The sequence below is a fragment of the Lepisosteus oculatus genome, chromosome 14 (genome assembly GCF_040954835.1).
Source record: "Lepisosteus oculatus isolate fLepOcu1 chromosome 14, fLepOcu1.hap2, whole genome shotgun sequence".
In the NCBI taxonomy this organism is placed as follows: domain Eukaryota; kingdom Metazoa; phylum Chordata; class Actinopteri; order Semionotiformes; family Lepisosteidae; genus Lepisosteus; species Lepisosteus oculatus.
In genome coordinates this window covers 51688800-51715296 of record NC_090709.1, presented here as the reverse complement: position 1 = coordinate 51715296, position 26497 = coordinate 51688800, and the positions used below count along the sequence as shown (strand labels likewise).

Here is a 26497-nt window from a genome sequence, read left to right as displayed (position 1 = left end):
GTAGTCGGAAAAAAGATTGTGTGAGGACTTTTCAAAATGTCAAATTTCATAAATTTTACCCACTCTATACCCCAGATCTAAGGCCATAATTCAGGGGCGCACCAGACACCAGTCAAGGCGCGATCTTCATCACCGTGCTCACAGGGGGTGGTCTGTTTTGTTTCACCACATGTACGACAGTGTTGACAGTTTTTTTGTCAATTTTGGTTGGAAGAACTGGAAAGTACAAACATCTGGGTGGGTAAACTTTCACCTTTGCTAAACCGAAATATTGTTTTAAATCTCCAAAGTTTTTATAAATTATTCGGGGGTGCCCCAGTGGGTATTTTTTAGTTTTGTTCACAAATGGATACAGACTGGTGAAATCATAGTAATGGATTTTTTCACCGGGCTGCGCTGTGTAATGCAAACAAATCTCATTTGTTCTCCCCCCAAAAAGCGACTCGCGCGGTTGCAGAGGCTCTGGTAACTGCGCAGCTGTTAGAAATTTACCAAAGTCTCCATTTTCAACAAGCATGTCTCTGAACTCGTGCTCCCACAAAACACGCACGTTAAAACCTCTCATTTTGAGAAAATTAATTTTCACCATTGTCTTTCTGTACAACCAACCAAAAGTAGTGTTTGTCAGCGGATTAAAATCGTTTTTACAATAACAAACGCTACAACCGTGAAAAAAGCAACCGTTGAACTCAAAGGCTGTCGGCACTCTGTCAATTACAGCATAACCATCCAGAAAATATGGGCCAACTTTGAACTCACCGGCCGTGGTTAATGCGTGTTGGATTTTAACGGGCTCTGTGTGTTCGATGTACATAAGCCATTGACTGCTGGGTGTAGAAAATAGTTTTTGCTGGCGGTGGTAATTTTCATGGGGTAGCAACGCAATCGTCTCTTCCTGTAAAAACATAAGTCTGAACATGGCCATGCAGACACTAGCGATGGTCACAAACTGAAAGGGGTCGATGCAGACAACACAGGCGGCCCCTGACTCAGTCACGCGTGTCTGTCTGGTCATATTCATGACCTCGTCCCGAAACCTGATACAGCCTTCTCTTAGAATTGCCACATCCAACTGGCAGTAACGTTTCAACTCTCTCTGTAAGTTAAACACACTTCCCTTGCATTCTTCATACCAAACCAAAAACCCGGCTTTCTCGCTCAGCAGCATGTAGTTAACGCCGTAAAGTTCTGGTGGCGGCAGCGAGCCGTCATAATTTTGGTTTTCTGAAGTGTTCATCAAGTGTGGAAAATGACCCTTAGCCCCAGGGAACCCCATGGCGGCCGGCAGTTTGCTTAATTTCATAGGTAGAACGTTTAAAGAATCGATAAATCTGATGTTCAGAGCTTTTACAGTCATACACATTATCTTACCACCCTGATTAATTAGTTCAACGTCCATCTTTTCAGCTAACAACTGTCTGATTATTAGGTAATTGTCATATCCCTTGCCATTCTGCGATATGAACGTATGGTCTATCGATAAATTTACACACAAAATCCTTTAGACAAATTTCACCATAAAATTCCCAGCTTCGTTTATTGTCAATATGAAGGGCGTGGATGTAATTTGGTATGTGTGTCCCCGTTTCTTGCATGCATTCAAAGTCGAAAAAAATGTACTTGTTTGAAATTTTGGGGTTGTCCAAAGGCAGTATGTAGCACAAATGTGTGTCAGGGGTGTCGATCATGTTGTTACAACGCGAGCACAGTTTATTTACATTTGTGACTTGCGAGGTTATAAACCCCACATTTCTCACAAAAGACCCTGCGCTCACACTTACTAACACCCGACGCCGCATTCCGAAAGTGTCTCGCCAAACACTGAGAGCTACGACAAAAGACCTTACAGGCCGGGCAATTCTGAATTTCTGCATCAATTTTGCAACACTGGGGATCTAAACAGGTTTTACAAGCTACCAGCATTGGCTAGCAAGGTGCCCGGTATGTTGATTTCGGCCATTGCCCCTGTGAACACATCCCAATCTTTTAGCTTCTTACTGGCCTCAACTGATTGCTGTTGTGTGAGAGCCCTGACAAGATCAATCATATGAGAGCCCTCAACGGGTGCCCCCTTGTACACAAATTTTCTTCAATTCCCGGCTATAAAGGTTTATTGTGTGCCATAGTCTTTAACAATATCTCGGCATTTCTCTGGAACCACTGAGACGCACTGTCTAAAATATACCCAAAGTCAGCGTCGGTCGATGACGGCTGTTGTGGTAATGTGTGTGATAGATCGGCGGGTGCATTTTTGGGTCGTACAACAGTTAAAGTCCCCTCTTCAGAAACTTCCTGGCATACTAATGTCAAATACCGTTGTAACACCTGATTATATAATTTCACGTTTTCATATTCAGGCAGATGCGAGTTCTGAAAAATGTCTCTCATTTCGTCATCCAACCTGCGGGTTGTTATATTTCTCACATCGGTTTCTTTGCCAGACCAGTCTAGGAGTCGATCGAGCTGTTTTTGACGTACAAGGTACATTTTTTTTCAGTGTGGTCCATTATCGGTGTTGAAGAAGCTCCGTAATCAATGGTACTACAATACTCAACAGTGTCCCGATAAAACTGCCGGACTGGTTCACCAAGAGTCTCTTTCTTTTAAGAGAAAGACCCCTTTGACTCAGTCTTTAAAAGCTTATGCTTTCTCTTCAGGGTCCCAAACTGCTTAGCAGGCTTAGCTATTGTCTGTACAAGATCATCTGAAGCCCCACAGAGAATAGCTTTCCGGTGACTGGGGCTGGCTTTTACCAGAAATTGTAAGTGTCAGGTTTCTCCGAACGCGTGAAGACATGACGACGGCCCGAACGTGTTTTTTTGACTGAGTCTGTGGTTGCGAGATCACCGACTTTTAGATTCTTTAAATACATAAGCCACGGGTACATCTGGGGGGAAAAGACCTGTTCACAAGCGATAGTCATCTGGGGTGTCGGCATTTAAATCCACCAACAAGTAACCGAAAGGTTTTTTAGTTGCGTCATCAAACGCTTCCAAAAAAATCTGGCTTTACCGGGATACATATGCCATGACAGGGTTGTAATCTGTAGTTTATCTCTAGGGTTTTTAAACAGCACCATGTACTTTGTATTTAATGCTATGGTTCTACTTTTCCGGCCTTGACAAAACACATTTTGGACGATATACATGATGCTGAGGTTTCGGTGGTGTACGTATTTGGTAAAAGCTTTTTCTATCTCATTATTTTCACACGCAGACTCCATCAAATCATCCACTATAATCAAATTTACTCTATCCGGCGGCAGTAGCTGGTCGTCGGAAAACGACGTCGGTAGTCCTTCTATAAACTGAATGTATGGAAATTTCACAAGCAACTCATCGTATAGAGGTTGCCAGCAGCTGTAACACCAGACTATGTTTTCGGGTTTACGAGTCATAACGGTATCACCGCTCTCCAAGAGCTGTTTTATAAAATAACTTTTACCGCAATTCGAGGGTCCGGACAAAATGCACGAAAAAGGGTGTTTTAACCTGACATCCATCGTGTTAATATCCGTAGGGCAACGATGTCAAATTTTCTTGCAGCACCCGCTTGTCGTACACCACCTTCTGGGTTTTCTTTAAGGTCCGGGTCTCAATGCGCCAATCCTTTTTAACACGCACGATCATCGGCTGTTGAATAGAAATGTGTTTAAATTCCCGGCACTCTGCATAAGGGTTAACGCCATAGTCAAAAACCAAGTCCCGCAGACTCTCAAAGTTAACTTTTTCACAATTGTTCACATTGAGCGTAATGCCTTTCACCTTTAAACAGGCTTTCCCACCAGACAGCTTGTACCCATACGACTTGGGTCCTGTTGATACAAACTCGGTGATGTGTTGTCCAGCAGCGATTTCGCTGGTCAGCTCACCCAAATAGTCACCCAGCCCCGGATTCCACTCACCCTCCCGGCTCACAAAGATAATGGAATCTTTGTCGTGGTAGAGACAGCGGCCTTGCAAAGCATTTAGCAGATTGTATAACTCCAAGCGGGCATAGGCGGTTGTAAAGCTAGCGATGAAAATGTTAGTGTTTGAATGGCCTGTATAGTGGTGTTTAGTGTTTCCACGTAACACAGGCTGTGTTTTCATCGATAAACTCGCAGGCTGACACCTCATGATATGGCGTAAATAAGTACCTGAACAATTCATCGGGGTTTCTCACAATGGTGGTCTGTGGTAAATTGTCTCTTTGCCCATACTTCCCCCACAAACTGTTCAAGGCAATTTTTGAAAGCTGTCTTTTGGCCGGATTCTTTTTAATGTTGCCGGGGTCCAGCCGGACACCCTCTTTTTCATAATATTCGCAGATATATCTTTGTTGTTTTGCGACATCTGTACACCACTCTGGAAACCCCGAAGCTTCCTGTTTCCCTTTCAGATGCAGTTTGATGTAGTCGGTAAAAAGATCGTGTGAGGCCTTTTCGAAATGCCAAATTTAGTAAATTTTACACACTCAATACCCCAGATCTAAGGCCATCTGTAATTCAGGGGTGCACCAGACACCAGTCAAGGCGCGATCTTCATCACCGTGCTCACAGGGGGTGGTCTGTTTTGTTTCAGCACACGTACGACACAGTGTGAAAAACAGTTTTTTGTCAATTTTGGTTGGAAGAACTGGAAAGTATAAACGTCTGGGTGGGTAAACTTTCACCTTCGCTAAACCGAAATACCGTTTTAAATCTCCAAAGTTGTTATAAATTATTCAGGGGTGCCCCATTGGGTTTTTGTTAGTTTTGTTCACAAACGGATACAGACTGGTGAAATCAGTGTAATGAATTTTTTCACCGGGTTGTGCGATGTAATGCAAACAAATAGCATTTGTTCTCCCCCCAAAAAGCGAATCGCTCGGTTGCAGAGGCTCTGGTAAGTCTCCATTTTCAACAAGCATGTCTCTGAACTCGTGTTCCCACAAAACACGAATGTTAAAACCTCTCATTTTGAGAAAATTAATTTTCACCACCATCTTTCTGTACAACCAACTAAAAGTAGTGTTTGTCAGCGGATTAAAACCATTTTCACAATAACAAAGGCTACAACCGTGAAAAAGCAACCGTTGAACTCAAAGGCTATCTGCACTCCGTCAATTACAGCATAACCATCCAGAAAATATGGGCCAACCTTGAACTCACCGGCCGTGGTTAACGCGTGTTGGATTTTAACGGGCTCTGTGCGATGTACATAAGCCACTGAATGCTGGGTGTAGAAATTGTTTTTGCTGGTGGTGGTAATTGTCATGGGGTAGCAACGCTATCGTCTCTTCCTGTAAAAACATAAGTCTGAACATGGCCATGCAGACACTAGCGATGGTCACAAACTGAAAGGGGTCGATGCACACAATGCATGCTGCCCCTGAATCAGTCACGCGTGTCTGTCTGGTCATAGTCATGACCTTGTCCCGGAACCTGACACAGCCTTCTCTTAGAACTGCCACATCGATCTGGCAGTAGCGTTTCAGCTCTCTCTGTAAGATAAACACACTTCCCTTGCATTTTTCATACCAAACCAAAAATTCGGCTTTCTCGCTCGGCAGCATGTAGTTAATGCCGTAAAGTTCTGGCGGCGGCATCAGGCCGACATAATTTTGGTTTTCTGAAGAGTTCATCAAGTGTGGAAAATGACCCTTACACCCGGGGAACCCCATGGCGGCCGGCAGTTTGCTTAATTTCATAGGCAGAAAGTTTAAAGAATCGATAAATCTGATGTTCAGAGCTTTTACGGTCATACACATTATCTTTCCACCCTGATTAATTAGTTCAACGTCCATCTTTTCAGCTAACAACTGTCTGATCACTAGGTAATTGTCATATCCCTTGCTATTGTGCGATATTAACGTATGGTTTTTGAAACGTCTATCGATAAATTTACACAAAAAATCCTTTAGACAAGTTTCACTATAAAATTCCCAGCTTTGTTTATTGTTAATATGAAGGGCGTGGACGTAATTTGGTATGTGTGTCCCTGTTTCTTGCATGCATTCAAAGTCGAAAAAAATGTACTTGTTTGAAATTTTGGGGTTGTCCAAAGGCAGTATGTAGCACAAATGTGTGTCAGGGGTGTCGATCACGTTGTTACAACGCGAGCACAGTTTCTCTTTACATTTGTGACTTGCGAGGTTATAAACCCCACATTTCTCACAAAAGACCCTGCGCTCACACTTACTAACACCCGTCGCCGCATTCCGAAAGTGTCTCGCCAAACACTGAGAGCTACGACAAAAGACCTTACAGGCCGGGCAATTCTGAATTTCTGCATCAATTTCGCAACACTGGGAACACAACACAAGCTTTAACACAGGTGTGTGCGTTCTTGTGGCTATACGCCGCATGGCAGTTAGTGCAAAAATACGCCACCCCCACAAAAGCTTTAATATTTAAAACCCCGTAAAAATGCTTTTCATGCAGTAGAACAAAAAGTATTTTAGGATTTGGTGGTGTGGGCCCCGTTGTAAAATATTTCCAATCACCCTGGTTGTGGTACAAAATTCTAATGACCACCTTTAAATGTTTTTCAAAAGCGGTAATGTCTGACAAACTAATTTTCCGATTCTCTGGAAAACCCAACTCTTTGTGCATTCGTTTAGCGCCCTGTAACATTTCCCCATCGGTACAACCTTCATTCAACAAACCGTACACACTCCCGGCGAAACACAGAATACTGCCCGTGTAATGTAAGTCGATAAGGTGCGCTTTTTTCTGAGCAATTACCTGGCTGTACAGAATGGATTTAAATCTTCGGCGGGCACCCCCCTGCATATTCCTAACTATCGTCACCACTAATCGGAGGCTGTCATCGGTGAGAACCTCTGTGTGGCTCTGTAAGAGGTCTGAGATGTGGCTTAAAAAATTGTCAGCATTTAATTCTCCGGGTTGTCTCCTGTGTGAGAACAAGGGTTTGTTAAAACCACCCGCAGTCAAACGCAACTATACAAAATCATTCGCCCCGATGTTTGGAGAAAGTTCATCCAATATTCTCTGGACTGCACCATGCACAGCGTCCATAGCCTGTACATATGAGGCTATTCTGTCAAGATTAACAAAACGAAATTCTTCATGGTGCTCTGTTGCTCTAAAATTATTATAAGAACTGTTATAACTACGTATATGGTCCAGGAAAACTAAGGGGCCTCTATTTGCCCCTGCACTGCCACCAACCTGATTCAGATCGTTCAGTACAACCGGTTCTCGGTTTTCAAAGTTACCGCCATCCTGTTCTGCTACAGCACCCTCGGGCATTAAGTTATTTTCTGCCACTGCATTTTCATTGCGTGGTTCGGGCGGCCCTTGGGAAATCTGATGCCTCTCTCTGAATCTTTTACGACGCAACAAACATGGTTTTGCCAGTTGAATTATTTTATTTATGTACAAACGCTTGATGTTGGCAAGCGGTCGGTCTTTTAAACACTTTTTAGACCGCATGTTTAGTCATTTATCCCGGTGGGTCTTCACCAATGCTCCCTGAAATAGCATTATGAGGTAATGAAATCCAGAGGTTAGATCGACATCCTCTTTAGAAAAAACGAGACTAGCGGCGTAAACCTGGATCGTTTTTGGAAACACTGAATGTACACTTGCTAAAGCGGCTCTTAGATTCTCTAAATACCACTTTTTATCCACCTCATTAGTGCCCACCTTTGATACTAAGTCTGCAATATACCGCACTGAGTATCCCACATCACCAAGCACCAAGTCTTTAGGCGCGTTATTATTTCGCTCCAATGGCTTGACACGTTTGGCTTTGGTCAGCGTCTTAACAGCCGTCTCCGATGCAGTTACCACCTTAGGGTCCGACGATTCCGCCACATTTGTTTCGCCGCTCGTCGATACAGCTGCTGTGTGAATAAATAAGACTTTTTAATACCACGTCAATGCTCCATATCTCAAAATCAGAAAACTACACTGTGATAAAAATAAAAGACTTTTCAACACAACAATCAATGAAATCTAAACGGTCAAAATCAGAAAACTACGATAACTATGATAAAAACACCACACTTGTGGCGCATCCTTACACAAAGGGCTGCGGGTGAATGGAACAAGTTACCCGGACATGTTGTTATACCAGTTTCCTTTACGACTGTGGTGGCGCTACTGGGTCAAGCGACGTGGTTAACGGCCTATAGACCCCTCGCACAGACCAGTCGCTTTTAACCTTAAAAGCTAAGCAGTTTTAAAATAAGGCTTTTTAACACTCCCAAACAGAAAACCACGCGAACTAGGATCTTTCAGCGAATTAACATCCTAACAAAAGAAGTAACATTTGCCATAAGTGGATCGTAACACATCTTGACCATGCTTAAATTATATTAACCTTTGCTTGTTGATTTTAGAGGTTTTGAGCTCGTTGACCCAGTTAACGTGTTGGCTCGGCGTCAAAGTTTACTTCTTGAAGGTCCGGGGTCTGCACGGAAAGGGAAAATACCATTAGTGAAAGAACTCAACACCGCAAATTACCCCCAAAAAAAAACGGTGGGGATTTTTATTATGGACACGTTTAAATGGCCATGCTAAAAGAATGTTTTATATAATACCGACCTCTTCTCCCAGGCAATCTGATAATATGTTCCGCACCCTCTGGTATGACGTGAACATCTGCATGTGTCTCCACAAGGTTTTGCGGTGGTATTGTAAACACCAAACGAGATTTTTTAAATGTGTAGCGACTTGTCCTTTCGCCCGCGTCTGTGGAATAGACACATATCTGTACTGGTGTGGAGAATGTACCCCTGTGTCTTTAAGACTCACATGGTCGTAAAGCAATACTTCAATATTGGCTAGTATACAAATATAATACAACATTTTGTAACTATAGCTATCATGAGACATGCACCGTGACGTAATTGTCTCACAATAAGCCAGATATACATACCGCTGAAATTCGTGGAGTCCTCGTCTTCGTCTATCAAGTCGAACAGTGTTAAGTCTGTAAATAGACTATCTTCAGACTGTTGTAATTGATCGGCGTGATCCATTCTGACGAGTTAGGCGATAACGTGAGACTGTAAGAATTGGAATCCAGCCAAAACTTCGCCTGTTAAACCGCTGGTACTTATACCCAAACCGATAAACATTCTCTTCTAAGAAACACACATGGCCCCCCCTATAAAACCATTAATCTTAAGTATCATTGGGGGTGCACGTACTGGTCTGTAGAAATTATTTTAAGAAAAATTTTAGAAAACATTTTAGACCGTTAAAATCTATATTATTTTTTATTTTAACGGTGTCTAAATTTCATAGCTGTTAAAACTTGGTGAAAATGTGCTGCGGTGTCTGTGTTTGATTCAGACCGCTAAGAATATTATCAAGCAAAATGTTTTTTATTAACGCTATAAGAAAATGTATCTGTTCTTTATAGCGACGTGTTCACAAACCAAGCTTGATGTTTTGAGGTTTTATTTTTTCGCGATGCGATGTTAAGAACATTTTTCCGTGAAATACATGTGGTGCTTGTAAATTAGAAAACTTTACATGAATATAAAATGTAAACTTTCCCTGGGGTCAATTTTAGCCCCCCTCCCCCACTCTGCATTCCAAAGCCTTTAACTAAACACCACACCGCTCGTCTCCAAAACAACTCAAATTATCTCTAATGCGTGATTTTAAAACTTTAAGACCAATCCGTTTAAGTATAAAGAACAACACCCCATCATTTGTTGCCTGTTAATACCTTAAAGATTTTTATGCTTGCGATGTGTGGAAATTTATCTCAAACTTTCGAAAAAGCTGTTGCGAATGTTTTATTAAAAATCTTATTACATTATTTTAAATATTATTTTATTAAATATTATTTTATTTCGCTCTCGATAAAACAATGGGGGGGGGGTCTTTTTAAAGCATCACAACCAATTGAAAAATGTCTTGTGTTATGTAGGCTTGGTAACACCATTAGCGCATATTCTCAAACGCGCCGGCCTGACAGGGTCGCAGCGCGTCCCTGGAGCTGTCAGACACCACCCCTTGTTGGGAACTGCGAAGATGGCTTCTTTGTGTGGAGAAACATCGGGGTCCGCTACTCTACAAAGTGAAGAGGTAGGTGGCTAAAATATTTTTTCTGATCGTGGAATTGTTGTATCGGTGCTTAGCGTATGTCATTTTAATACTTGGTCTTCTTTTTAGCAAAACCAGACCCCACCCTCTGCACCCTGTGACAACGGCGGGGATGTGAGTTCAGCTGGGGTACCAGATGTTGAAGAACTGCTGGGTGCTAGCGATGATACCACGCTACAAATGGTAAATATTAATGAAAAACCTTAGCTCAAAAGTGCGTTAAATGCTCGATATTTTAGGTACAAAGCATGTCTATTTTGTTAAGCCTTCCTTTTCTTTTTCCTTTAATAGAATAAAGAGGATGTGGACGGGTCAATCTTCAGCCTACTGGCACAACTGAATGTTTCGTGTCTATGTGTTTGGCCAAATGTTAATAAAGCTGATGCCCATGTCCCTAATGAGCCCGATGTTATGCCCCAGATTGTGAAAGCAGTAGTTTATTGCATCTTCAAACACTGTTTAAAGGGGGTCCTGGTTGATGACTGCTCGGCCTGTTTGATTGACCATCCCGGGCAGCAAGGTCACACATGCCTGTCTGTCGGCTACACAGATGGGTTTGAAGATGTGACGTTTGCTGCTTTAGAAATTTATAAGTCTCTCAGTTTAGCCTGAAATTTATCGGCTGTTCTGTACACCGCCAGGTGTCTGGGTTCGTACACCATTACAAATGACACTGAGCGGGGCATAAAACAGTTGCTGAAAAATATAATTGAGGACCGCTCCCCATTCGAGCATGTACACACCATACTTAAACAGCTGGATGAAAAATTAGTAGACGTGACTTTTGATGCGTTGCAAAAGAAACACTATTCTTATTTTTACAGACGCAAAAAAAAAGATCTATGTAAAATGTGAATACAGATTTCACTCTGTTTTACAGACCCGGGTGTGCCATCGTCCAAAGAATGAAGTATTTCTAATGTATACGTCTGAATTCTTACTAAGAGTGCTTTACACACTTCTCTCTACAAAGCTTGATATGCAAAACAAAGAGTCGAATGCTAATGTCCTTAAATTTGTTGAAGAGATAGATGTGTATGTCAAGAACTTGAGTGAAATTATTGCAGATCTGATGTTTTCAGATCAGAAATGGAAGCCTGGGGTGTTCTACAGTGTGTATTCCAAAATACAGCGTGTTTTGCACAGAACCTGTGGTAACACCATCCCGCTGTCTACGCAGGCAAACTTTTTTGCTCTGCTAGATCGGATCGCCCAGTGTGGTTAGCATGGCTTTAGACATGGGGAGCGGAAGGGGGTTATGAATGCTTTTTCAGATGCCTCAAAGTTTCTCAGCAATGTTGGGGTGGTGGTTACGTGTACCGAACTAATTTTCCGCACCAACACTTAATTGTTGAATGCAAACAGGGGCCGGTAACGCGTGTGTGCTGCGTTGTTTCAGTGTTTGAAGCACGCACTGTTGAAATAAAGCGGTTCACATTTCACATACTTGCAAACTGGAGTCTGTAACTTGTGTGAAAAGTGCTGCTGCGCTGTTTCTGTGTTTGAAAACCCCCCGTTGAAATAAAGCAGTTCACATTTCACATGGTGTTTGTCCTGTGCGTTCTTTCCGTGAGACTTTACGCAGTGTGTGTGTGTGTGTGTTTACACCCCTGATGCTTTTGAGACACGGCTTATGCAGCGTATAAGCAGCCTGGCCAGACAACCACTCGGCCACCCGGCCGCAGCTGGCGCTGCTCACACCCGGGGATCTCGCGGCCCTCACCAGACTCCCAGACACGAAAACTACCCGATTTCCTAGGGTTATAATAGAGCGCACTCAACCCCGCGGCAGACATGGTCCCCTTCCAAACCAATACACACTTTCACACACAAGCGAGGGATGCGCCGCCTTGGGGCTTTGGGACCCTAAGGCTCCGGACCGACCGGCCAGGGGGAGGCGGGAGTTCCGACCCTTAACGACCACCATTGGCTCCTGAGGGGGCGGGACATGCACAAATAACAACACGCCATTGGCTGGCAAGGGGGCGGGACAGCCAAACACCGCTGACGCCCATTGGCTGGAAAAGGGGGGCGTGGTACCTGTCAAAAGTTTGACGAAAGGTGTCGCTTTATACTACTCGTAACAATGCTTGTCAAATTCTCAAACAAATCTGCGTTGTATTTCTAATCTCTTTTAGCAGAGGACGCAACAAGAGTATAAATGATATCTCCCGCCAGCCATTCAAAGATACTTTTCCATGGGTAAATATGGATTTCTGGGGAGTTGCGGTGTTGATCACTATTGGACTTCCCCCGTCTCAAGTGTTGTTGTTGGACACGGGCAAAAGACTCGCATTTTCTGCAAATATAAAGAGGGTTAAGGTTTCAGCTTTAGCGGAGACAGTGTTTACATTGACAATAATAAGAAGATTGTCCCTGGGTGGGTTTGAACCACCAACCTTTCAGTTAACAACCAAACGTGCTCACCGATTGCACCACAGAGACTGATGAGAGAGGCTTTTCTCCATTCGCACCTTTCTGGTCAAAAATTAAACATTGCTCTGATAGGCAAAAATTAAATTTCATTTTTCACAAGCTGTATGAATTTCTTGAAAAACAAGTTGTTGCAGAAAGGAAATGCATTCATGCATTAAACTAAATCAAGCCCTATGCGGTTGTCCAAGATGGTTGTTTCTGCACAGAAAGACAGGAAGAAAGGCACAGCTGGGATGTGGAGCCAGGATCCCCAGTTAACGAGACAGGTACTTAAACCGATTCAGCTACGGTGCCGGCAGAATTCTCCTCTTTTACAGCCGCTTGGACACACCGCTCTGAGCCATTTGCATTCACTAAGCCCTGAGTCTGACGGCTGAGCAAGCTGTCTCCTTTACACGGAACAGGAGCCCTGACCGTAAAAGAAACGAAGAGAAATGGCTTTTATTGGGCACTTTTCATGTCCAATGCGCTTGACATCTCCCAAGGGCAACAGAGTTCATTTACGACACTTTTCCTTTCTTTCTTCTTTCTGTACTCTTTGATGAAACAAAATTCTTATAGGCTTCAGTTTGGAAAAGTGCGCTCTTTAGAAGTTACCGAAACCGCTAATGGTTACATAACACTTAATGAAAAAGCAACGTTCGGGTTTGAAAAAGAATATTACTTGCTATGAATACAAACACTGTTACAGGAGACGTGTTAGGGATATTTTAGCTTAGATCATCAATTCATCTTACATTTCTTCTCCATCTATATCAACAGCGTAATCGCTACTGAGCGCTAAAGGCAGGTCCTGGCAATACAATCTTCTTTAGAAAACATTTTTAAAACTATTTCCACTACCATCCGTAAAGTAAAAGATTCCGATTGCACACAACTAATAAATTATCTTTTCCAGGGACGTTGTAGCTAGATGCAAATTACAATTGAAAATATATCAGCTTTAACATTTTCTTTCAGATCCACAGGACGATCAGCATGAGCCATCAAAGAGCCTGTAACGGCAAAAAGGTTAAAAGTGCACAAGTGATCTGTCTTTGGTCAAAGGAATTGCTGGAGCAGTAGGACGCAGAGCAATATCTAGCAGCTGTAGATGATGTTCGGGGAAGAGATAATTCTGTTTTCAGCACAGGGAGTGAGAATGAGCTCAGTCCGGCTCCCAGCAGAATCCATTCTGGTTTGGTTACTGTCAGACTGTGTGTCTGAGGCTCTTTGGATTGCAACGTGAAAAAAAAAGAACAAAAAACATTTGCTCACATCTTGTGATTTCAACGAGAGGAAGAGAAGATATCACTTTAAAAAAAATCAGAACTGAAGATTTGGATCCGGGACCTCATACTTGTCAAATGATTAAAATAATAATTATGAAAATATCAGGTTGTGTTTCTGCAACATATCCTGCACAGTATGCCATTTTTTTCTAAAAATACAGTAGATTGTACTTAATAAAAATGTACAATTCACCACTGGTATAAACAGATGTGTGCTGTGTTTGCCTTTGTAAGCATTTGTTAAAAAAATAAGTTCACAATATGATAAAAAACACAAAAAGCACAAACGTAATAATATAATGATACAAAATCAATACTAAATCATAAAGCCAATTAAGTACCTATCCTTTGAAAACAGTGACATTTGTATCTACTTTTGAATTACAAATCAGACAGCGTAGTCCCTTAATTCAAAGATAAGATATTTGCCAAAACAAGACAACCAGATGTTAGCTGAATTCGGAACAAGAGCCTCTGCTTCATTGTTTATTGAGCTTTTGATCAACGTCTGAGTGAAAAAGATTTGCTATTTTAACTATTTGATTAAAGTTCACAAAAGCACCTTTCTTCGAGCTAGAGTCGAAACAGCGACTTAAGGATTCCAAACTGTTTCTAATACAATCAGCCACGCTACCAACTGAGCTATCAAAGGGATTTAAAGTGCTCTTCTCTGGCACATATTGCCCAATGTAGTGAAATATTCCGGGTACTTAAATTCCAGTTCGACATCAAGTTTCCAACTCGTTTCCTTAGTCTTGTTTACCTTGAATTTAAGCCACAAACCAGGATTCTACTGTATAATCTTCCGGGGATGTTACAAAATGTTTGATGGGGCATCCATCATTACAGGTGGAAATCCACTCCTTTTTTTTTCTCGAGGCATCATATTAAACATTTCATTTGGATCGAGAAGAGGATCACCATGAGAGACAGAACAAACTGTTTGATTCCGTCTTTATTGGGAACTGAATCACAGCTAATGCATGTAAAGCCTTCAGTATGCGATAGTGAGAGCTCAGTTATGCCAGGGAGTGGGAGTGAAGAGAACTGAACTGAAATTTATTAAATTCATATTTAAATAGAGTGTAAATCATCAAAGTGTTCTGTCACTTAAAACTTATTACAACACTACCAGGAGTGGGGATTGAACCCACGTGGACATTTGTCCATTGGATCTTAAGTCCAACGCCTTAACCACTCGGCCATCCTGGTCTACAGCAATATGCTCTTCAGTTGTTTAACATTTAAATATGATTCAACAATTAAAAAAAATTAAACCACGAAACCTCTTAGAGTAGCGAGAATACTTCCTTTGTGTATAAAATACATTGTGAATGCTTTCTCAGCCTTTACTTTTTCGTTTTTATGACATTTTTTTGACCAAGCACGAATATTCTTTTGTCCATATCTTCACAATGGAAGCACAGAACGCCGTCAAACCAAATGCATTTTAAAGACCGAGACTTGTGGATATTTCCACAGCCTCTACATCAAACTATCAGTGGGCTAATTATCTTTTTTTAAACCTCCGGTTTTTCATCGATGCGTAATTACGCACGAACTGGAACCCGGAGGACCGCTGTGTACAGACGTTCACAACGCGAGAAATACTGTTCAATACGGCTTCATGCGAAAAACCCGTATATGACCATAGGAAGCAGAACAGCGCAGTCTTCCATTACCCAGACTGTAAGCACGGGAATAAAGCTTTGTTTGATTTCTGAAACCCTTCCTTTACGCCCTGTTTTCATTCAGGTAAGGGTCAACTATATTGACAATACTACTGACAGCAGGAAGATTAAAATATTCTTTACTCAGCAGCTTATTAAAAACAGCTCCCATGATGTTCAAACCGATTTTTTACACAGAACACTGACACAGCTTTGCGTTCTGAATCTCTTTTTCTCGTGCTTTTATTTAATGTGGCACAATGCACTGGGATAGGGGTATTCTGTTCACAAACCAATAGCATTTAAATCACAGCACCCACAATGCTGCAAGTAAGTGTTTTGCACACTAAGCAGGTCTTCTGACTTTTCCCAGCTTTGTTTTGGGTTGTGGAACCTTTATTTTTTATGATTTTCTGAAAATAACACTACAGGTATACACTTTTTCATGGCTCAATAGTAATTCAAATACAACAGCCACACTGCTGAAACCATATGTTTTACACACCAGACAGGGCCCCTAACCTCATACAACCTTGCTGTGGCTGTGGCCTCTTTCTTTATTTTTTTATGATTTTCTGAAAGTAACACTACAGGTAATACACTGGGACAGGTGGGTCTTCTTCGTGGCTCAATAGTGTAGTGGTTTGATGGGTTTACTTAGACAATTATTAATTGTAACAGTAATCACGAGGTTGTTCGTTGTAGCTTTTAGAAAATCAATCGTCAGAACAACTAACAACGCACACACACGGGTCTCGAGACGCAATGTAGAACATGGGGTTTACTTATCCACTGTGTATGGATTTGGAATCTCCCGGCACGAACACCAAACCAGCTGACAGGCTCTGTTGCAGCCTCTGTTCCAGCGGTTGTCCAATGGGCGTTGTGTCGGCGTCCTCTGGCTACCGGCCAACCAGTTGAGGTACAGCTCAGAGTAGGATGGGCGGAGGAATCTGACTGCGGCGCGCAGGGCAGTCTTTGCTCCGAGGAGATCTACTAGCAGTCCAGCTGGCTAGTAGAAAGTCTCTATGCACAGAGTGTGACCGCGAGTCCTCACAAGTCACTCTTTTGCCCAGGAAGAAGCTGGTTCGTTCCCGGTCCAGCGCTGCTTCTGAATAAGCTATTCAGGTTGTCGACGAGGGTCCAACTGTGGGCTGCCGTTGATCAAGCGGAGCGTTCACGTTGGTAGAATTCTGAGTACGTACGGGATCCTCGGCCTTGCGCTTAGAACAAAGTCCAAGTCCCTTTGCAGACAACAGCAGTTGTCACATGATTGTCTCTGAGGATGCGCGAAAATGGCCAAGGAGAGCCCCGATCTGAGCTTGCACTCCTTTTTTGACCAAGACACAGATGTGTGCTGATTGGTTGAGAGTATGGCGGGCATTGGAGACGCACGGGGTATTACCACGCCCTGCCAGTCCCTGATTGATTGATCAAGGTGAGATATCAGTCACTTACTCCTGACACTTAGGAATGCAGTCCAGATGTCCATTCGGCACTCCCTAGACAGATAGGCGCCAATGGATGACCATTGATCATGATAGCCAGGCTTAGCTAAATGCATCCCCGTTTGGGAGCTGTCCCTTATCAAAAGAAAACATCTTAAATCAGCCTGCATGAATACTTTCTCTGTGGCTGCACCACAGAAATGGAGGGTGAGATGGGGTCTCATTTAGGAAAGCACACCAACGCTTAATTCTGTCTTATTAACAAGCATTGCCGCTACACATGTCAACCAGGAAGCCTGTGTCATTATGTCTTTTAAAAGAATTTAAAGCCTACAAACAGGATCAAACAACATCACAATCAGATGAACTAATGCATATACAACACAGCCACAGTGTAACGAATGATACAATAAACATAGTACAATACATACAGATGCAGCCATTCAAAGTGCGCGGCACAGACATGTACCGGAGGTTATTGGCTACGGCCTCGCGCATCGCGAAGCGCGATGATGCAAAATATCGCACCACGAGTGCCACTGTCGGTCAACCAATCACGTACCGCGGTATTTTGCGTCATGATGCGTGAGGCCGTAGCCAATTACCCGCGGTATGTGTCTGTGCCGTGTACTTTGAGTGGCTGCATCTGTATACATATAGCCGTATTTTCACCGTGATATATACGTATATTCAACGAATCACTGCCCACTGGGTGTGCGGACCTTTTCTTATTTACCTTGTGCAATCGTTTTTCATAAAATGTAATTGTATTATAGCATGAACCCCTGGCGATTTTCTTGATACGTTATATGTGCTCTTGTTTGTATTGTATGTATTTTTGTTGTTCAAATACAAAGTAAAAAGCACAATTTTCCGGATGCAGCTGCTGTAAAAAAATCAAGGGTGCTGTACGCAGAGGTCTGAAGCCTGCTCCACAGGAAAACTTTATCCAGAAACTTTATGTTAAAGAAGTAGAGATCTCGCCATGAGAGGGGAAGCATCTCAGAAAAAGCAGGTGCAGTCGGTTCCACAGTCATAACGCCACTAAGTTGAATGACAAGAGCAAGAGCCACCCGGTTTCCTCCAGGCAAGTAATTAGACAAAGAGACAAGGCACAGCGGGTAGTGTGGCTGAGCAGTCTAAGGTGCTGGCTTAAGGCTCCAGGTTCTTTGGGGGCATGGGTTCAACATTTGTCTTTCATCTTTCGCAAGCTGTATAGATTTCTTTAAAAACAAGTTTTGGAAAAAGGAAACGAACACTTGCATTCACATAAATTAAAAGGCATGGGATTTGCCTATAACGATAAACTCTGTACAGTAAGACATGAAGAAAGGCACCGCTGGGAATCGGATGCAGGATCTCCTGTTTACTAGCCAGCTAAGCCAATTAAGCTAAATCTGTTCCACAGATGTACAATGTGCCTTTCCTCTTGTCGTATTCAAGAGTACTGACTGCGTGAGCTCCTCACTATGTGTCCTGTACTCTACTGTGATTTTTTTTTGGCTTCATTCATGCAAGTAGTACAGGCAGACGCCCCTATTCTGCCGTGACCCAGATTCGAACCGAGGTTGTTGCGACCACAATACAAAGTACTGACCACTATACAATCATGGTAAGTTACCAAAACACACGCTGGGGGTGGAAAAGGCTGTGCTCTCTCGTGTGACAGGAGTCACCTGCTCTTGCTTTCCAAAAGATCAGCACCATGTACGAAAGAGACGCATTAAAACCACTCAAACATGTGCAAAACGTGCGAGAAGAGGGGGCTCTTGTATCCACCTGAAGACTTCTCGCATGTGAGACGAACTGATCATTGCTGCAGCTCGGAAACCTGCAGGAGGTGGGAGGGGTACTCTCGTAGACAGTGCTGACCTTCGGCAAGAGGATTTATACTCTCCAAGATGATATTTGCACTTTCTGGAGAGGAGATTTTCTCCATTTCAGTCGCCCGATTTCGTCGATTGCGTGGAGAGGGCTGTAGAATGTGGCACCGCATTTCCTGCTCTGACCATGACAGGCGTGCTGGTCTCTGGAGAATGAGCAAGGTCCATCAGCGCACTCCAATAAAGGCACTGGAAGCTGCTGAATCGCATTGGCGAAGCTCGGCACTGGGCCACTGGGAACAGCTTCCCACCATTTCCGTAGTGTTGTGGTTATCATGTTTGCCTCACACGCGAAAGGTCCCTGGTTCAAAACCAGGTGGAAACAGACCGGCTTCTTTTGTCGCCACGCTTACTGTTTGGGGATTCGCCTAGCGCTGTGATTGAACAGACCCACTCACCTCTTAGTGTGGCGGGATCTGCACAGTGCATGTCGCAGCGTATCCTGCTTTCACTTCAATGTGCTTCCTGATGTACCCCAGTCTCCTGCGTCACAGGTGGGGATACTAACCACTATACTAACGAGGAAGACATCGCTCTCTCCGACCCCCGGCATCGTGTCCCGACCAACCATGCTGGAAGCCGACGCGTGCTGTGATTCCTTTATGGAGCAGAAATGAAAACCGAAGAGCCGAGAGATCATTTCAGCATTTCGCATGTGAATGGAAAACACAAATGACCAACTCAGAATGACTTGCTTTTGATGCTTTTCAAAGCATTCTTTGTGCATCGAACAGACCCACTCACCTCTTAATGAGGGATCTGCACAGTGCATGTTTCCTGCTTTCACTTCAATGCGCGTCCTGATGTTGAGTCGTGTGCCGTGCGGAGGCTCTGAAAGTGAGAGCAATGAAAAGGTGCACGGCGCTGTGAAAGAAATGGAGGTAAATAGGTCTCTAGACATGGATGACGTCACCCTGCTCCTCTCTGACAATGCCTCAATTAGCAGAGCTCTGCAGTGCTGTGATTGGTTCTCTTTGGCTTCCTCTGCAAAAATTAACAAATCTAAGAGTGAGATTTTATATCAGAACTGGAGGGAGCCAAAAGAAGGACATGATCTCAGGCTGCAAGAGAAGAGAATTAAGGTCCTGGGGGTGTATTTTGGAGAAGAGATGGGACCTCGGTTTTACGCCTCCCCCGAAGGACGGCGCCTGTTTGTGCAGCAGAGTGTCGCCATCAGGATGCTGGGGCATAAGAAAGCCACACAGACCGCAGGGTGAGCGCTCCCTACTGGTCCCAGTCACACCTCTTGCAGGAGCAGCAGCAACCTGAGCTTTTCCGGGGGGAATCTCCCATCCGGGTGCCGGCTAGGCTCACACCTGCTGAGCTGCCATGGGTGAGCCCTGTCGAGAGTCGCAGGGTGAGATCTAGTCACCGGGGAGAAACGATACAAGCGAAGGATTACTCGGCTCCCAGCACTTGAAAAGACCGACAAATGACTCGTTCCCGCCGGAGCTGAATATACCTGCATGTGTCGTGTCGTCTACTTCCCCCGCCCCGCTGTGTTTGCTGTATTGTCTTTGAAGCCGGCCCCCGAGACGAGACGGCCTGTTCCTGTGCCCCAATTAACACTTTACAGGTGCCATTCCCCGGCATTGTGGCCATTGTCGGTGGTCACACGCCATAAGATAAGGTGGAGGAGAGCGGGGCATGCCCAGCGCCAGACATTCAAGGAGGGGGCTGTGCGAGGTGAGGTGAGGTGCGACACGCCGGAGCCCTGACGCTGCTAATGCGGAGCACTTGTTGAACTGGCATCGAAAGGACGTGTGCGCACAGAGCTAGCCTTCCCTGCGGCGGAGCGTGGAAACTTTCTCCCTGCGCTGCAAGAGTTGGGTGCGCTGCAGCGGTGCCGAGAGAACAGCACAGAAGGCAGCAGGTTCTGGAGAGCGGGTAAGAGACGGAGCCTTGTGGGCAGGCGAGCAGGCCCGTTTTTTGGAAATTGCTGAAAAGGCTCCGGTGTTTGTTCGGTGTGTGGCAGGCGCACGACGCGAGCTTGCGTAGCGATCTGCCGGTCTGGTGTTATGCAAATGAGGCCGAATTGCATCCTGGGACATGCTGCGAATGCGCATTGGCGACTGCAGATGTGTAGGAAATGGCGCGCTCCTTTTTCTCGTTTTGCCTACCCTTTTGAGTGTTAGTGTGGCGTGTGAGTGTCCGAAAGAGTGGGCCCAGCAGGAGGCAGTGGCATGTGGGGCGAGGAGCTGGCCTAGGCTGAGCGCTTTGTGCTGTGGGTGTGGGCCGCTTGCAGGGCCTTATACAACTTATACTTACCTGGCAGGGGTGATACCTTGATCATCCTGTAGGTGGAGTAGTTGGACTGTTTTCTTGTTTTGTGGAAGCAGTGTTTGTTTTGCAGTTTACGAAATGGCAACTTTTGGATCCCGCAAGAATGCTGTGCGTTTTGAGCTTTAGGATGACCTCTTCATGGATCGCATGCAGTTCAGCAGAAAAGTGTTGCAGAAGGAACTTGGCTTTGAACCTCGGCACTTGGATTTCATCTTCGCTCTCCCAGGTCAGAAAGCATTTGAGGTTGTTTTTGCTACCTATTCTCTGTTTGAACGATGTGTGGATGTGTTTGAGGCAAAAAGAGGGAAAGTTCCTGCCCTTGAGAAGGTCAACTTGCAGCCTCTGACACAGAGAGAGAGGAAAACGGTGCATGTTGTTATGTTCTCGGATCTGGCAAAGACGGAGGACATTCACACCTGGCTTAACCAGTACTGCACCGTCCACCATGGAACTGAGGTTAGAGATGTTGACAGTATAAAAACAGGAGCAAGGAAATTCGAGGTTCGTTTGCTACCGGACAATGTAAATGGAGGCTTAAGGCACCTGCCCTCTACAATCCGGCTGGGCACCTGCAATGGCTATGTTTTTTATGTGGGACAACCAAAGGTGTGTCAGCGCTGTGGTGCTGTGGGACACCTGGCATCGTCCTGCACTGTGAAATGCTGCATGACCTGTGGCAAACAGGGACATTTAGCCTTTGACTGTTCAATGCTGCCAAATTGCAATTTATGTGGCTCGGAAGGACACGTTTTTAAGAACTGCCCTCACGCCTACGCCAATAAACTCAAAATGAGAAAGGATGAGGCAGTGCTTGTTTCAGCCAAACCGGCCCGAAAATCCAAAGCAAATAACAAGTCAAACAAAGAACCCTTGTTGGACAAAGACTCTCAGCCTCCAGCCAGGATCAGTCCTGCTGTGGCTCCGGGGCCGGTGGAAGAGAAATCCACTACACCCCCACAACTGCAGACTGCACCAGACAAGCACAAGGGTTTGAAAACCCCCGAGAACAGCGAGGACCCCTCCCCCACTCCTGCTCCTCAGAACGAGGGCCAGTGTGGGGCCCCCCGGTGGAGCGGGTCCAGCGAGGATACCCAGGATTCAGCGGAGCTGCTTTTCTCAGACTCTGCAAGTGCTAGAGATGTCCTCCTCTCCTCCATCCAGTCCATCACGGAGGATCTGCAGCACCTGGTGGGTGAGGGGGAAGAGGAGACTGGTGCATCGGCTGCACCCCATTACCCTCAGTGCTCCCAGGAGGTGGACTTGAGGAATAGGAAAAATGACTCTGTTTTCTCCCCAAGTGAGGAGGAAGGAGAGCATGGTGATGGGGACAGCTGGAACCCCTCCACCCCTCCCTCTACCCCCTTCCTTGAAATGGACTCCGTGAACGCTTTTACTGCTGCCACCCTGATGAAGGCTCATTCAGGGGATGGCTGGCAGGAAATTGGTAAGAAGAAAAAGAAAAAGAAGTAAATCAAGAGAGGTATAAAAGCTTTGAAGATAGGTGGGATAAAGGGCCTTCTGATTGGTCAGGGGACAATAACAACAGAACCTCTGGCGTGGCCATTCTTTTCAAAGGATGGGCATTCAAATTGAAAAGTATTCAGAGGGTCATAGATGGCAGGTTGCTGTGTGTGGATGTCGAATGGGGGACCGTTAACCTGCGTCTAATCAATGTGTATTGTCCTACTGACGTGGGAGGAAGGGTGGAGCTACTCAAAGCACTCTCTTCCCTATTGTTATGTAGCCCAGACGCGATAGTGGGAGGGGATTTTAATTGTATCTTAGAGCACACAGACAGGCAGTCTAGCTCTCCGATAAAATTGGATTCCAGCTCACTGGCCCTGCAAAACTTAGTTCAAGACTTTAAACTCTCAGACACATATAGATGTATATATCCCACAACAGCAGGATATACACGGTCAGGGAGGAATAGCAGCTCCAGAATTGACTATTGCTTTGTCTCAGAGAGAGTGAAAGTTGTTGGGGTCACTCTTCAGCCTGTCTTCTTCTCAGATCATCAGGCTTTAGGGTGTAGAGTGGAACTCCAGGGCGGGACTGTCTTTGGCCCAGGCCTCTGGAAACTCAACACAAAGCTGCTAGAGAACGAGGGGGTAGTATCCTGCTACAAGGAGAAACTATCACAGTGGCTGTCCTTGCAGTGTCTGTACGGGTCAGTAGGAGAGTGGTGGGAGGAGGTGAAGGTGAGGACAAAGGTCTTTTTCATGGCTGAGGGAAGGAAGGCTGCTGCCAGACGGAGAGGAGTGCTAGCCAGGAAACAGAGGCAGCTGCAGCGTCTCTACACGATGCTGCACAGTGGCTTCGATGTGCTCGAGGATATCACCCTTTTAAAAAAGGACATCCGGAGCATAGCCGAAGAAAGCAGTCGAGGAGTGCTGTTAAGAAGCAGAGTGCAGTTCTTGGAAGAAAATGAGAAGTGTACTCGCTTCTTTTTCAGGAAAGTGGTAGGCTCCAAGTCTGTCATGGAAAGTGTAGTTGATGAGGAGGGAAGAGAGAGTACAGAGCTGAGTGCTATCCTCTCCTGCATCGAGGCCTTCTTGTCACGGACGTCCAAGGGGACTAACCGTGGGGAGCAGGAGGGCGGAAAAAGACCCATATGCGTAGCGGCGAGACGGGAAAGAGGCCCGAGCTCATTAGTGCAAAGAGTTCAGGAATGCCGTATAGAAACCTGTGCCCTCAGGGAGCGGACGTGGGGCGCCCTGGTGCTAGGCGGGTCTCAGGACATCCGAACGTCTGTGCTGAGCGAGGACAGAGTGCAAGACCCGGAAATATATAGCCCAAGGGAAAGAGAGGGACAGGAAGGACAGCAGACCAGAAACTAGGGACAGGACAGAGAATACCGCCCTCTGGCTGCAGACGGCGTGACACTTCTACTCAAGACTGTACAGCTCTACAGAGGTAAAGGATGAAGAAATTCATTTTTTTACCTCAAAGCTAGAAAACGTTTTGAGTGAAGAAGATAGGGAAGTACTTGAGGGGGATTTGACAGTAGAAGAGTTGAGAGGCTATGGAGAGCTTACAGAAGGGGAAAACTCCGGGTGCTGACAGGCTCCCTAAAGGGGCGTCTGCTTTTACTACTTGCACGAATGAAGGCAAAAAAAAGCCAATCGATGTGAACGAACGGCGCTTTACAGAGGAGTACTGCCTGACTGGATCGTTGATGAACGTCAGAGGCCACTCCGACCTCTTCTCGGTTTTCTTCAATGACTTACTAAGGATCTTCTTCACATTCGCCCATGCAGGGGAAGCCAGTTACACCAAAGCAAACGCAGGAAAGTGCAATTCAAGCAGAGACCAGGAGGGACTTGTTTACACCGAGAGTGGGCGGAGAATGGAACAATGCGCCCAGCCCTGTTGCTGGAGCCGATTCTTGATGAGCTCTTGGGCTCACTAAGAGGCCCCCGCTGGATGCTAATCTTTCTGTTGTTCTTGCAGGTCCTGCGCTGCTTTTGAGCCGACAGAGCTCGACCTGGTCTGTCGGCACAGCCCAATTGCAAATGATCGGCTCCGCGTACAGAAGGAACGTGCGTTTGGTACAAGAGTGCACGAAGGCACCGGAAATACATTGGGAACAAATGACCGGTCGCTCAAGACCTCTGTGAAGTACAGGAGCGTGCAAAACGAGGCTGTTTCCGCCCGGTCTCGAACCGGGGACCTTTCGCGTGTTAGGCGAACGTGATAGCTGCTACACTACGGAAACCTGTAGGGACTGCTGCTGGTGTCTCGCTTGCGTTTCGGGCTGAGAAAGGGACGCGTCACTTTAGGCAGGGGGCGCTGGAGAGAGGAACAAAGGGCGCGATTAAACAAAATGCCGAAACCCGGGATCGAACCAGGGACCTTTAGATCTTCAGTCTAATGCTCTCCCAGCTGAGCTATTTCGGCGGTGCGCAAAGCCCACAGCCACCTGCTCCAGCCTTCCTGTGTTGTGGCATGAGCGCACCAAGAGGAGCGGGAGAGTGTTGCAGGAACGTCACTCAGAAGGAAAGGAACGTGTGACCGGTCGCTCAAGACCTCTGTGAAGTACAGGAGCGTACAAAAAGAGGCTGTTCCCGTCCGGTTTCGAACCGGGGATTTTTCGCGTGTGAGGCAAACGTGATAACCGCTGCACTACGGAAACGGTGAGTAGAGGGCCTCACCGGCAGTGAGTATTCAACCTTATTGGATTACTGCTCCCAACCAGTTGATATCAATTTAATTCCTAAGGGTTATGTTCTTGTTTTGAGTATCTCATGTAGACGTTGTAAACAAGTTCAATTACGAAACGGTCTAAATGAATGATATACTTATGTCCTCTTGATATGTGTAACTCTTTGTAACTGAATGAATTTATATCTTTTGTATTCTGTTAAGCCTTACGATAAGATCTGTTAGGTTTGCATGCATATTCTATATATTAACAAATGTATCCTCATGTATTAGTACCTGTGTGTGCGTTGTTTGAGTTATGTCGCATGGTTGGATTCTAAGACCATTAAAATAATCAATTTTGTGATTTACTGCCACAAAAAATAATTGTCCCAGTAAATGCCCAAACCCCTACAGAACTGGTGCCTCGTGAGAGAACACTACAACAGTGTGTGATATCCTGTCCCAGCCTGAGGAGCAGACAGCGAGCCTGTCTCTTAATAATGCTAATAATACAGTGTGTGATTCCCTGCCCCAGCCAGAGGAACAGACAGTGAGCCTGTCTCTCAATAATAATACAGTGTGTGATCTCCTGTCCCAGCCTGAGGAACAGACAGTGAGCCTGTCTCTCAATAATACTAATACAGTGTGTGATTCCCTGCCCCAGCCAGAGGAACAGACAGTGAGCCTGTCTCTCAATAATAATACAGTGTGTGATCCCCTGTCCCAGCTTGGGAAACAGTGAGTCAGCCTCTCAATAATTATAATACAGTGTGATCTACTGTCCCAGCCAGAGGAACACACAGTGAGCCTGTATCTAAATAATAATAATACAGTGTGTGATCTCCTGTACTAGCCTGAGGAACAGACAGCGAGCCTGTCTTTCAATAATGATAACCTAGTATGGAATGTCCTGTCCCAGTCTGAAGGACAAACAGTGAGCATGTCCCTCAGTTATAATAGAACAGTGTGTGTTCTCCAGTCCCAGCAGGAGGAACAGACAGTGAGTCTGTATCTCAATACTAATAATACAGTGTGTGATCTCCTGTCCAAGCCTGGGGAACACTGAGGCTGTCTCTCAATACTCATAATACAGTGTGTGATATCCTGCCCCAGCCTGAGGAACAGACAGTGAGCCTGTCTCTCAATAATAATAATACAGTGTGTGATTTCCTGTCCCAGCCTGGGGAACAGTGAACCAGATACTCAATAATAATAATACAGTGTGTGATCTCCTGTCTCAGCCTGGGGAACACTGAGCCTGTCTCTCAATATTAATTATACAGTGTGTCATTTCCTGCCCCAGTCAGAGGAA

The 26497-nt window shown here is 45.1% G+C and overlaps 4 non-coding genes across 4 annotated transcripts; all 4 read right to left on the bottom strand.

Moving 5' to 3' along the window:
- Window positions 1–12419: 12419 nt before the first annotated feature.
- trnan-guu (transfer RNA asparagine (anticodon GUU)) lies at window positions 12420–12493 on the bottom strand. Its single transcript has one exon. It is a non-coding gene; the product is annotated as a tRNA-Asn (tRNA).
- A 2391-nt stretch (window positions 12494–14884) lies between these two features.
- trnal-uaa (transfer RNA leucine (anticodon UAA)) lies at window positions 14885–14967 on the bottom strand. The gene has a single exon. It is a non-coding gene; the product is annotated as a tRNA-Leu (tRNA).
- Window positions 14968–24684: 9717 nt separating this feature from the next.
- Window positions 24685–24757, bottom strand: trnav-aac (transfer RNA valine (anticodon AAC)). The gene has a single exon. It is a non-coding gene; the product is annotated as a tRNA-Val (tRNA).
- Window positions 24758–24866: 109 nt separating this feature from the next.
- trnaf-gaa (transfer RNA phenylalanine (anticodon GAA)) lies at window positions 24867–24939 on the bottom strand. The gene has a single exon. It is a non-coding gene; the product is annotated as a tRNA-Phe (tRNA).
- Window positions 24940–26497: the final 1558 nt, after the last annotated feature.